Raw genomic sequence first — 14,240 nt, 5'->3', positions numbered from 1 at the left:
GAGTATTGGTATTTCTGGCTCAAAATACCTGCACTTCTGATTTTTAAAACATAATCTACTGCACAATAGTTCTGACTTAGGAGAGATTACTAAAGAGTTACTGTTAAATATTCTATAGCTATTTCTTAAGGAACTTAAATCAGAACTCAACATCCTCTTCCAAATGAAGAACCCTTTTTTACTTCTTTTAAAAAATATATTTCCTGGGGTGCCTGGGTGGCTCAGTTGGTTGGGCGACTGCCTTTGGCTCAGGTCATGATCCTGGAGTCCCGGGATCGAGTCCCACATCGGGCTCTCTGCTCGGCAGGGACTCTGCTTCTCCCTCTGACCCTCCTCCCTCATGCTCTCTGTCTCTCATTCTCTCTCTCACAAATAAATAAAACCTTAAAAAAAAATAAAATATATATTTCCTGAATAAAGAGAGGCCTTGAGAAAAATATTCCAATGAGGCACCACTCTTCCTATGACAGGACGGCACCTTCCTTAAGACTCAGTGTGTTGTTCTGTGGGGCCCCTGCATCTATTTTTGGCCCCTAGATATAGCTTCACAATTGTCATAGAGTGCTTAGCATCTTAAAAAATACAATATAACTTACACTCTTCTTTAACTAAAGCAATTTCTTTTTTCTTTCATGGAATATTTTAAAAACCATTTCAAATTTTATTTTATGCCAGTGTGAAAGCATTTTTCATCTGAACACTGAGGAATGATAAAATAGCTGTTCATAACAAAACACAAATCATGAAAAAAAAATCAATGAAACCAGTGCCTGCTCTTTAGGAAGTTTATGGTTTAATTCCTTCCTTCCAATGAGCATTTAAATTGAAATTGTTATTATGTTATTTTTAACTGCACTGTTGATTTGCAGAGATTAAATGGTAAATTTGCCCAAAGTACAGTATATTGCCTGTTTGCAGAACTGACAAGAATTAGGTTATTACTAATTGCAAAGAAATAAAGAGTTTTCTGGCCAATTAGAAATAAATCTAGTAAAGGTTCCAAATTCAAGTAAAGATAAGGATTCTGGAATATCATAAGATTTTCATTAATATTCCTCATATATAACTAAGTGTTTACCAGTTAAATCTATTTGTAGATGCTTGGGTTGATCTTATAGAAATGCCAAATTCCTCCATGTTATTATTCAAAAGCTCTCTCTCTCTCTCTTTTTATTAAATCTATGTAACATTTCAAATGTGTTAAATCACAATTTTTAAACACAAAATTTTCTATATATGTGAAAATGCAGAGCTAAGACATTATACTGATGATTCACGATACACTAAAAAAAAAATACCTATCTTTCCTCAACTGGTCAGCAAGAAATTGGAATTTAGGGAAGATGGGTCTCATGGTTCTTTTCTTGTGTATTAGCTGTGAGGACAGAGTTGAAGCCAAAGAGTTTGCTTACATAACTATTTAAGTTTGACTTTAATTGTTATACTGACACTAACATAATTGAAAACTTACCATGAAGTTAGAACTATTCTAAGTGAATTACATGTGTTAACCCATTGCAATCTATGCAGTAAGTCTATAGGGAAGTAGTCTGGTGCTCATCCCATGTGACAGGTGTCACTGGGGCAGAGTAACCTGCCAAGGTGTTTTGGCTGGCCTGGTTTGTGCTCAGTCTTCTAGCTCCACAGCAATTGACCAGTACAACACATTTCCCCTCAGTGTCTTTCTTTTAAGGTTTTTAAAAAGTATTTTGTGTTTTCTAGATGGATATATTTTCTAGGATATGTAAGCAAAGCCTTAAAATTCCAGAAACAAATTAAACACTGTCTCTCCCCTTCTCCCTCTCTCTCTATCTCCTCCTCCCATGTTGACAAGGTTTTCTCCTGAAAGTGGTAAGATCCTAAAATCTATAGATTAGATACTGAAAGAAAAAAAAAAAAAAGCATGTAAAAGCCAATGAAAACATAAAGAATCGTAAAATATGTATCAAAAGAAACAACAAACAAAACAATCATGAATTAAAAACTTTAACCAGAATTTCTGTTTGCAACAACAGTGAAAGACCAACATAGAAATCATCATTCAATGATTGAACAATGCATTTTTAGTGTTGAATCTAAGTACAAGCTGAACTTCTAATGTAGACATATGATTATTTTCTGGACAAGAAATAACTATACCACAAACTGATGTTTTTTTTTTTTTTTTTTTTTAAAGTAAAGAAATAATGTTTTTACATGGGGCAGTGTTACATGTCTAATTCTAATATAAGGTCAACTAATCACTGCTCTGAAATTTATTTACAATTAAATATACAGCAGGGATATCCTCATAATATTTGAATTATATGATTTAATTCATTTAAAGCCATTTTACTAAAATAGTATATCATTAGGGTAAAGTCACCAGATTTAGAAAAAATAAAAAAAATTAAATATCAGATAAATAAATATTTTTTAGTCTATGTAAGTCCTAAATAATACAAGGTACATTGCAATATTGCTATATTTGGGACATACACAGACCCCCCCCCCAATGTCATTGTTTATATGAAATTCAAATTTAACTGGTCATCCTATATTTTATTTGGCAAACTTACTTTAGGGTTAGGGTAATTAAAATCTGGGCATATATGTATTTGTTAGTCACACTAATCAGAATAATTCCACTGGAAGAAATGTGTGTCAAAATAGTGTTAAGGTAAACTGGGGACATTCCAGACAAACATTTATAATTTTGTCAAAAATTTCAAATTTTTTTAGAACTTCATGGACAATTTCTTTCTTTATTTATTTGTATGATTTGATGGGTATTAAAGAGGGCACGTACTGAATGGAGCACTGGGTGTTATACGCAAACAATGAATCATGGAACACTACATCAAAAACTAATGATGTAATGTATGGTGATTAACAGAACATAATAAAATAAAAAATGTAAAAAAAATTAAATCTCTGGATGGGTAAAAAAAAAGATGAAATAAGATACTAGTTTGATTTTATGAGTATATGTCCTTTATAGTTAGTAATTATTTCCATGTTTTCTGAGATGGTTTTATTTTGAGCTTAAAAAATAAAAACAATTTTATGCTTCTAAGAGTTAATGAAATCAGTAAGCTTCTTATTTTTAGATACGACTACTGATTTGCTTATCTCTATCTATCACTTCTACCACTCTCAAATTATTATATACACAGACATACAAATAATAGTTATTTCACCTCTAGGGCATACCACACATCCAGGGTTAAGTACTGCCATTTCTCCTTATTGGAGATAAGCTGTATGCTATGGAGATGTGATTCCATCCCCACACCAATGAAAGTTGACATTACCCTTACTTTACACTAGGAGGCATATTGTTACTACAGATTTTTTCTATTATAATACTAAACACTTTGTGACCTGGTTTATTAGCTCAAATGCAAGAAAATATTACTGAAAACTTTTAAGTATTTATAATAAATGAGTACTCAAAGCTAATTATATTGGGGAATTAAAGTCATACTTTAAATTGATGAGATCTCAAACTTTCCAGCAGAGAAAGCTCATGTCCTTGCCTGTTTTACAGCCATCTTTTAACTATATTAGGTAATATTTTAAAGTCATTTCATTGTACCTATTTTAAAAAAATGGTAATAAAACAGAAAATGTATTGTGAATAATTAATAATAAATACTTTAAAATAATAAAGTGAACATAAGCATTTTAAAGTAAAGAATGCAGATATTGGAGCATAAGTACGCTTTACTATATAATTTTTATCAATCTTTAGCAAATAGTGATGTTTTGAGATCACCCATCAGATATGATAAATATGAAAAAGTCACATGAAAAGAATTCAAAGCATAAAGTTTTTAGAATCTGACACTAATGTTTTTGGGGTTTTTTAAGAATTTTATTTCTTTCTTTAAATGTGTAACAATTTTGCATTTCAGAATTCACTATGGTAATTTTTAAAACTTGATAGGAAACTTTGCTAAATAATCAGATACATGTTTAGTTTGTTCTACACTTTTTCACTATCTATTGATAATAACAATAAAATATAATGATACCTGTAAGCTGAGCCTGTGTTAAATGCCAAAAGCCCTGTGGCCCCAAGGTCAGTGAGTTAGGTCATAGATTATTTTGATTCCACAGTCTTTGTTCTTAATAACAATTCCACGTTGCCTTCCCAAAAATATCATTAACTATGTACTATCTCCCCAGGCTTTTGAATATCTTTACTCCACTCCACCTTCACCTTTGCCTGCCTTAAATGTTAAGGTTTGTCATGATTCCTTTTTGGGTTTCTTCTCTTTCCTCATAATCATATTTGCTCAAAGAATTTCATTCACCTTCTATTTTGTTAGTTTCCAATTTCCAATGCAGAATTTTATTCCTACCTCTTAGATTATCTTGTCCAGCAGCTCAAAATTTATAATTAAAGAAAAAATTAATTCCTAATCTGAGTTTTTCTCTTATATTTTCTAATTGATTTAATTGCATAATTCTCCAATGTCTCACAAACTAAAATCTTGAAAAGCCCCTCAAGTCTGTCTTTTCCCTTATCTGCCATATCCTATCCTTCCCATCATTCAAAATCTGGGCCCAACCTATTTCTCAATCCAGTTTCATTTATTGTCACATACTTGAATAATTTAATATCAACCATTTATTGAGTATCTACTATTTTCAGATTCTGTGCTAGGTGAATAACTGTATCAAATAACTGTAACTTTTATGACCAAAGTTTTATAGATTATTAATAGTCCCATTTTGGAGGTTAGGAATCTAAGACCAAGTAGTGGAGCTAATCATATTTGCATGTGATCCAAAGATAATAAACTATTCATTGCTTGAACAAGCATGCACCTTTCATAGCACCAAGAAACCCCCACTGGTGAGAGTGTTAGCACACATGCACACACACCCATGCACAAACATTTTATTTACTTAGACAATTTCTATTCATCCAATGTCAATTCTTTTTTTTTTTTTTTATGTATTTATTTGAGAGAGAGAGAATGAGAGACAGAGAGCATGGAGAGGGAGGAGGGTCAGAGGGAGAAGCAGACTCCCTGCCGAGCAGGGAACCCGATGCGGGACTCGATCCTGGGACTCCAGGATCATGACCTGAGCCGAAGGCAGTCGCTTAACCAACTGAGCCACCCAGGCGCCCAATCCAATGTCAATTCTTGAATGTATCACTTTATCTGGGCACCTGGGTGGTGGAGCTGGTTGAGCGTCCAACTCTTGGTTTTGGCTCAGGTCGTGATCTCAGGGTCCTGGGATCGAGCCCCACGTCGAGCTCCATGCTCAGCATGGAGTCTGCTTAAGATTCTCTCTCCCTCTCTCTCTGCCCCTCCCCCCGCTCCTGCACGTGTGCATGTTCTCTCTCTCTCTCTCTAAGATAGAGAAAAAAAAAAAAGGTACAAGTTACCTAAAAAGAAATTAAAAAAAAAATAAAAGTATCACTTTTATCAAAAGAATCTTTATTGATTACTTATTTAAGACTTATTATATGCTAAAACCCACTTTTTTATACACTTACTATTAGCATTTATTATAGTTCACTGGTATTTAGAAGATACTGGTATCCAGGATCTTCTAAAAAATCAGTGTTTCTTTTCCTTTTTCTTCTTTTTTTTTTGGTCTTTTTCTTACAGTTTATAAATGCTCATAGCATATACCTCATAGAAAAGAAAATTGCAAAACAATTTCAGGTACTTCACAGATTCCCAAAAACCAACTCATAGGCTTCTTCTCCTCCGACTAAGGAACTCTAGATTAAGAACTCTGGCTCTTCCAGGGTGGTATCAGAGGGTTTTTGTAAGCTCCGGAAGTCTTGGTTTTAATGTCTATTCCTAGAACCTAGCATAGTACTTGGCACCACAGCAGCCTCTACGTGAGTATTTACAGAATGAATAGATAAATTAATAAATAAGTACATCATGGAAAAGTCAATAAAGGATCTTAAGCAAAAACTTTTGAACATGAAGGTATGACCAAGACTTATATAGATTGTGGCAGACATACTTTAGGGTGGCCCCTCATGGTCCCCACCTCCTGGTACTCACAACTATGTGTATCCCCTTCTCTGGAGTGTGGGCGGTACCTGAGACTTGCTTCTAAACAATAGAATATGGCGATGGTGCTAGAATGTCACTTCTGTGATTAAGTTAAGTTCTATAAGATGTTATGCTGCTACAAACTCACTCTAGAGACTCTGTCTCTACAACTGGCTTTAAAGAAGTAAGTAGATATGTTGGGAGGCATGTGTAGCTAGCAGCTGAGGGTGGCCTCTAGGAGCTGAGAGCAGTCTCCATCGGATGCCCAGAAAGATGCTGGGGTGCTCAGTCCAACAAATGCAAGGAAATAAATTCTGCTAACGGTATGAAAAATCTTAGTAAATTCTTCCACGGTTTGCCTGCAGATGAGAATGTAACCTGGCTGACATCTTGATTGCCGGCTTTTGAGACCCTACACAGAGAACAGAGCCAAACCATGTTCAGACTCTTAAAGATACTGTGAGTTTATGAATGTGTGCTGCTATAAGGCACTAAGTGTTATTATTAGCAACAGAACACAGAAAGTAGGTAGGTAGAGGGGAGATGGGGAGATAAATATTTGGTTTATAATCTAGAAGATTCTATTCCAGAAACCTTTCTGCCCTCTCTGATTCTGAGGTGAAAATAGATAACAATAGATAAGTTTTGAAGTTAGATTTAGAAAAATATATTTAATAAAGCAAAAAAATTAAAGTCTCCCAGGATAAAAAGGGTAATCAAATTATTATTATTATTATTATTATTATTTTAGTTGCTGGGTTTTTGGTACCTTTTCCCCCTTTAAACTGAAATCACAGTAGGATTGACTTCTCTTTCTCTATACTATTCTCTAAGGAACTCTACATTCATTAACTCAGGGTCCAGTATTGTAGGTTCACCATGAACTGATTACGAAAATTCCATGGGGAAATGAACACAGCAAGTGACAATATAAAACTTCTGAGCAATTTTCTTTGAGTCTGTATAATTAGCTCAACCCAGGCTACTTAGAAAAATTATAAGCACAGTTCATAAAATTATTTAATACAATACTGTGCCAAAAAATCAAATTCCTGTTTAATTCTCAAAGCAAATTATGGTTAATGATTGTTTTTTCCTGCAGGTTAGTATTAGGACAAATTCCTAGGATTGAAATTTGGATTTATATATTTTTTTCTGAATCTTTCAAAGTCTTTTTTTATTTAGTTAACTTGTTTATTTTTTCTTCCCAAAATGACAGTCTGTCTCTCATGCCCAGATATTTTAAATTCTCAATATTTCTTAGCATGTACAACTGACAGGAAGAGTATTTTAATGTAAATTTTGTAGTATTAAGAATGAGTTTTTTTCTCAGCTATCAGGTGCTTTCCATTTACGTCACCTCACACCAAATGAAAATATAATTTTGAATACATTATTAAAGTTGTGGAAAATAGAGACAATTAAAAGAAGTCAATGTTCCAAACTGAAGATAGCTACAGTTAACATGGTGCACTTCTCTGTAGCTTTTGTTTTTTCGTTCATCTTTATCTTGATAGAACACTTCTAATCTGTCTGATTGTGTTTCATGAGTTTTTGAAATATTGATTTATCCATTCGGTCACAAACACACATTGCTGGTCTCCTCTGTGCCAGGTGCTGTCATGCACAGAGAATAGAAAGGCGAGCAAATAGTCCTTACTGATCATGGGGGAGACAATTGTTAATCAAAAAATCATACAGGTTTTCTTTGAGGAAAAGGTGTGAGAAAAAAAAAAAAGAAGAAGAAAAGGTGTAAGTGTCATGAAAAGGAAAAATTATTCCACTGAAAAGAGCACTAAGCAAGAGGTGGGATTTGTGAGTTTTATTCTTGACTCACAAACTATGTAGCTATAGGCAAAGCCTTCCCTTTAATGCCTCTGTATACAAATGTTTTATACTATATGGTCTGCAGGGTTCTACTAAGGATGAAATTGCCAGTAACCCAAAGCCAAAAAAACACACAAAAAAACAAAACTGCAGGAACAGATCTCTCACAAGTTGTTCACCTCACTAGTGGACCACTCAACCAACTCATCTTAAGATTCAATTTCCCAAATTTTCTCTTAAAAAATAAGATTAGTGTTGATAAGAACTCTGCTATGAGAGATGAAAGGTGAGCCCACTTCCATGTGAACCAGATCCCTAAAGTCTGCCCAGAGCATAGAGAGTTTTCTCCAACAGCCTGAGAAGGAGCTTTTTTTTTCCCCTCCAGGGGAGGGGAGGGGCAGAGAGAGAGAATCTTAAATAGGCTCCACAGCCAGAGCAGAGCCTGATGCGGGGCTCGATCTCATGACCCTGAGATCATGACCTGAGGGGAAATCAAGAGTCGGACACTTAACCAACTGAGCCACCCAGGTGCCCCAGAAGGAGGTGCTTAGGGCAGCTGGAAGATATATATACCTGTATACATATACACATACATATGTATACATACAGTACATGTAATACATATATATAACATTAGTGCCCTAGAATTTCAAACTCAATGCCAACGATGACTCTGCTGTAAAACATATGTACAGTGAAGGTGGTTTCTCTGAATAGTAAGAGCAAAAGCTGTGGAGTCAGGCACTCCTAAGTTCATAGTCTACCTCACCTACCTGTTAAGTAGTTTCAGACAAATAACTGAAATTTTCTGAAATTCAGTTGACTTATAGTACCATCTAACTTGTAATATTGGTGTGGGATCATAAACAATACATTAAAACATTTACTAGCATTCCTGACTCATAAGTAGACCTGAATAAATATTACCCATACATATCCTCAGGTATCAAAATTATCCTTAGTGAGAAGTTCACGAACTGATTCACATACAGTCCAGGTAGAGGCAGAAGCATAGGAACAGACAGGGCTTTAAAAAATAAATATAATCTGCAATTTTGCACATGATTAAAGCAGAAAATCCTTTAAAATGACATTTAAAAGAAATGCCAGATATAAAAATAACTCTATTCATGATTCTCAATGGTACAAGATTAAGCCTTAATTCTGAATTAGTGGTAATAAGCTGTTCCTGATCTGATCACATTATTGTTTTTATTTGCTTTTAAGTTAGTGAAATTCTTTCATCGGTCTAGTTACAGTTGTTAAAAATAGCAAACTTCTACTGAAAATGCCCCTTTGTATCTTCTTAGAAGTAATGATTTTATTGAATTATACATGGAGTGTATGATCACAATAATGAGCTAACTTCTTAAAGAAATATGATTTACCCTGCTATCTGAGAATAGTCTAAGTCTCTATATGCGGAAAAGGTGACAAAACTCAGTACAAGACATTTTGCATGTGAGTGTATTATTTGCGGGGTAGCTGACTAAGTATGCTCTAAGACTCAGATGTGCTTAGAATATAGAGACACCATCTATTTGGTTGCCAAAGGATACTTGTCATGTCCTGTCCTTAAACTCCCCCTGGGTGTCATACAAACAGAGAAGGGCTGAGGTTTCCGCTGAATGATTTTATTGCTAAATTCTAAAGAGAACTTTTCAAAGACTTTATTTTACTCAAAAGGTCTTTAATGGAGGCAAATGCCAATTTACATTCTAGTCTTCCAAATACAAATGTAATTACTGAAAATCTCTGTTTAATTGCAATTTCACCATTTGAAATATACTTCAATGTATAAAATATGCTTGCTATATACACAACCATCTGGCTATACTTTTGTATAATAAACCACATCTTTGGTTAAAAACAATTAATAGAAAAAGGAAGAACTTGGATATTTCATATATTGGTTCTGAGTTTTATATCAGTCTCCCACTATATACTTAAAATAAACTTTGCATTTTGAGAATTTTAAAACATACGAAAAAATAGGAACAACAGGGGGCGCCTGGGTGGCTCAGTCAGTGAGTGTCTGCCTTCGGCTCAGGTCGTGATCCCAGGGTCCTGGGATCGAGCCCCACATCGAGCCCCACATCGGGCTCCCTGCTCGGCGGGGAGCCTGCTTCTCCCTCTCCCACTCCCCCTTGCTTGTGTTCCCTCTCTTGCTGTGTCTCTGTCAAATAAATAAAAATCTTAAAAAAAAAAATAGGAACAACAGTATAATAAGGCTCTATATATCCATTATCCAACCTCAACAACCACTAACATTTCATTGTTTAATTTATTCCCATCATTACTATCACCATTATCATCATTATTAGTATTTTCCTGGAGTATCATTAAAACAAATTCCAGACTTTATATCGTTGTTTCTATAAATTCTTCAAAATCCATCACTACCAGTAAAGGGTTTTCTCTTAATAAAACTACAATACCATTATCACATCTAACAAAATAAGTAATTCTTAATATCATTTAAAACCCAACACATACTCATATGTCCACAATTGTCTTAAAAAATGTTTATGATACTGAAAAAATAAACAAACTTACTGGCCATCACTAGAAGTTTCTAGGGCACCAGTTCATTTTATAAATTAATATACTATGCAAGTATATATCTTGGATTTCCTATGAGAACTGGATTTCATGTGGTAATCAATGACTAATGGGTTGAAGTTCTTCATCATAAGTTTTTTAAAACTACTTCATTAAAAAGGAATAATTTCTTATGTTTATCACTTTTATATTCACTCACCATATAATTTAACAGCATGCTCTGTAATTATTTTAGCAATAAACACAAATATCATTTTACACAATTATTTATGAAAATAATTTTGAAGTATTAATATATATATGTATTTTTTTCTGCTTGTATATATCCCTTTACCTACTCCAGCCTTTTCAAACAGGTATTGGCTTTAAATTCATTGCAAGGATGAGGATGAGACAGGGTAGAGAATGGTAAAAGGCATTCTGTTATTTTTTGAAGTTCTAAACCTACCACGCTGATTATTTTTTCAATTGCTACTAGAGAAAAAAAGGAAAAGAAAAAAAAAAGTTGGAGGAATTGTGTCTTTGTGAAAAACTATCAAGAAATACAGTGGGGATCTCCAACTCCAGACATTAAAAGCATTTACTCAGCCCTGCTGGGAAGGAAAGGGATGAAAGAAATAGAAATGGAGGGGAGAGACTCTACTTGGTGCTTGTTGGGCAGACCTCAAGAGAAACCTAGCGGATTGGGATTACAGAGTCCTGAGGCTAGATTCCATGGCAGAGTCCAGGGAAGCAGGAAGATCCTAGAGTGATAAACTCACCATGCATCTAGGCACCACGGAGTGAGCCTGCACAAACTCCTTTGCCCACCTTCATTTGCATGAAGGCAATGATAGTAGTTATGAAGGGGCCAGGAGGGCTGGGTTGAAGGCAGTATCATTTGAGACACATGTGGACCCAATCAAACAAGGGGCATCTCAGTGGACATGTAAGTGGGCAGATGACCAAGGGACCAAAATATTTCAATTCTTTTTGGCATGATGTAGACCATGTAAAATTGAGAGGGGAGAAAAGTGAAGTTTCTGTCACACCAGGGAAATGGGGATTCAAGGTTTTTTTTTTTTAAATGAAAGAAAAAAAAAGTTGTATGTCCAGCACATCTAAATCATTGGCATGAGTCACATCTGATACAATAAAGACTACTGTAGATTTTACATAATATTATTTATAAAAACCATCAATTATAGCATAATTTACAAACTTTATTTTTGGGATTGCATGTAAAAACCTTCATACTTTCCTAATTTTTTTTTTCAAAATTCATAATTTGATAAAATATAAAAGTTATGAGGCCAACAACCCAGAAGTTTGGAAGTAAAGAAGAATATTGTAGATCAATGCCACTGTGTGTGTGTGTGTGTGTGTGTGTAGAAGCAAGACCCTATATTAAAGCCTAATGTTTCCAAAAACTCCCCCATAAGATATTCTTTTTATTAATTTCTTTTTAAAAAGTATAATGAAAATGTTACTATGGAATTACTACTAATCTTTAAAGATTTTTTATTGAGAAGCATAATATTTTAAAAAATAGGAACCCATACAGATTCAATACTTAATAATTGTACAGGTAATACTGACATTCATGATTTATATGGACATAGCATGGTTACTATAAAATCTTGGCTCTTCAAGAATTATCACACCACAGGGGCGCCTGGGTGGCTCAGATGGTTAAGCACCTGTCTTCGGCTCAGGTCATGATCCCAGGGTCCTGGGATCGAGTCCCGCATGGGGCTCTCTGCTCGGCCGGGAGCCTGCTTCTCCCTCTCCCGCTCCCCCTGCTTGTGTTCCCTCTCTAGCTGTCTCTCTCTCTCTGTCAAATAAATAAAATAAAATCTTAAAAAAAAAAAAAAAGAATTATCACACCACAGACAGAAAACCCCAATGAAGACAAAGGATACAGTCTAGGTCTGAATAGCAAGATTATTACTAGTGAAGAATACTGCGTCAATTATGATATACCTCACTTCACAAATTCCTCAAAGTTACTTACAAAAATGTGACTATGGAATCTTAAGATAATATATCATAATACTATCCTAATATGAATTACCATTTAGCTATGAATCTCTTAATATTTCTAGGCTATTCTAATTAATTCTGCCCTAGACATTGACAGAGGAGGTTAAAATTTTAAGTCCTGTTAAATGTCAAAAGTATAGTTGGCCTCCAGGGCCCCTCAGGGTGCCTCCTTTCCTTATCTGCCTATTTTCCTTCTTTCTTAATGATGAATAAGGATGTTGTCTCCACCAAGGAGAAATTTAACACATTTTATTGACCATGATTCTCGTGGGTGAAGTCACTGTGTTGGGTTGAATGTTGAGTGTGCAAGGGTGTGTCATCCCTTGGGGCTCTTTTTCCCTGTGAATAGATTGGTAAAAACTCTGGGGACCTCTTGAAGCTATTTCAAAAGGGCCTTTTATTTTTGGCTTTAGAATCTCTTCTAACTTCTCCCATTTGGCAGCTCACTCAGTGCTACTGCCCTGGACTAAGAAGGCATTGGGGGGGGTAGCTACACATTTTGGATAAAGATCTGGCCTAAGGCAACTTAGGTTAACCATACTTCTGTGTACCTTTTCCCCCTTTTTTTCCTTTTACTTCTGTAAAAAACAAACAAACAACAACAACAACTCTGGTGAACTGTATAGACAAGACCTAAAACTATTTTCTTAAAATGGGAGTCTTTCTGTCTTGGTTTTAGCTGAAGCCCAAAGACAAGAGAATCCAACCATTCCCATATGGGCAAGAGGAGGCCAAGAACCGGTTTCATACTCTCAGCTTAATGACAATAAGAGATGTTTTAAACTGAAGAGGGGGAAGTTGGAAACCTAGAAACCAGTTTAGAAAAAAGCTCTCCTACCCACCTGACCTCTTCACACAAGTCCAAGAAAGGATAATTCAGTGGAACCCCTTAGATTCAGCGGTGCTTAGACTAATCAAAACCAAGAAATCTAAGGAGGACAGTGGGCCCGCTCTCCCAAATGCTGTGTAATGAGAAGTCTCCTCTTTGCATATGGCCTGCCCTTCTGGATATGTGAAGTAAAGAGATGTTTTCCTTATGAGCCGAAGATACAGAACATGAAAGAAAGGTCAAGAAGCAGAGCTGGTGTGCAATCTACTTAAATCTTCCTAAAAGATTGGCTGGAGTAGGGAGAAACCTCAGCAGAAAGAAGATGCCAATGTAACTAGACTTGCCAATGAGAAGAAAGTCATTTATCAGAGAAACCTGCAGAAATGGATGCCAGCTTCAGGGAGAGGAGGGGTAATACACACAAAAGATCCCCCACCACAGCCCTGGAAACAAAGAGGCGGCTTAAAATCCTGGAAGTCAGAGAACACCAATTCTGGATTTTCACAACAGGATGAGTTAAGAAAGCCTTTCTGTGCTTTTTACCTCCTCTTGGTCTTTTAGTTCAACGACAGAATTGCCAGAGGCACCTTAATGTCTACAGCAGTAGAAGAGAAGTAGTTTAGAAAATTAGGGAAACCTCACCCTATCCCCATTTCTCACTGTAGGTGACCAGTTTGATGCAGGTTCAAGATGAGTTAGAAAACAGTTTGAATTTAAATCAAGTAGAAATCATGGTCATTACTCTGGACAGGACATAATTATTGAATTAGATTTTTAACTTTTTAATAAAAGTGAACTCATCAGGGATTTAAAAAAAAAAAAGTAATAGCAACACCAGAAAAGGTATAGTCCTTGCCCAAAATTTCCTCCAAAGGCAAAGAAAGAAGTACCCTCACAGGGCTTACTTTGAACGGGCAATGATTTCTAAGGTGGGGTGTAGATCTGTGTAGAATAGATTTTTTTGCTAATTCTATCTCACTCATTCCACT

Source organism: Mirounga angustirostris, unplaced genomic scaffold (genome assembly GCF_029215605.1).
Source record: "Mirounga angustirostris isolate CCGP_5_RB_7025 unplaced genomic scaffold, mMirAng1.0.hap1 SCAF_3, whole genome shotgun sequence".
Lineage (NCBI taxonomy): Eukaryota > Metazoa > Chordata > Mammalia > Carnivora > Phocidae > Mirounga > Mirounga angustirostris.
The sequence above is the reverse complement of the archived record's forward strand: the minus strand, read 5'-3'. Positions refer to the sequence as shown.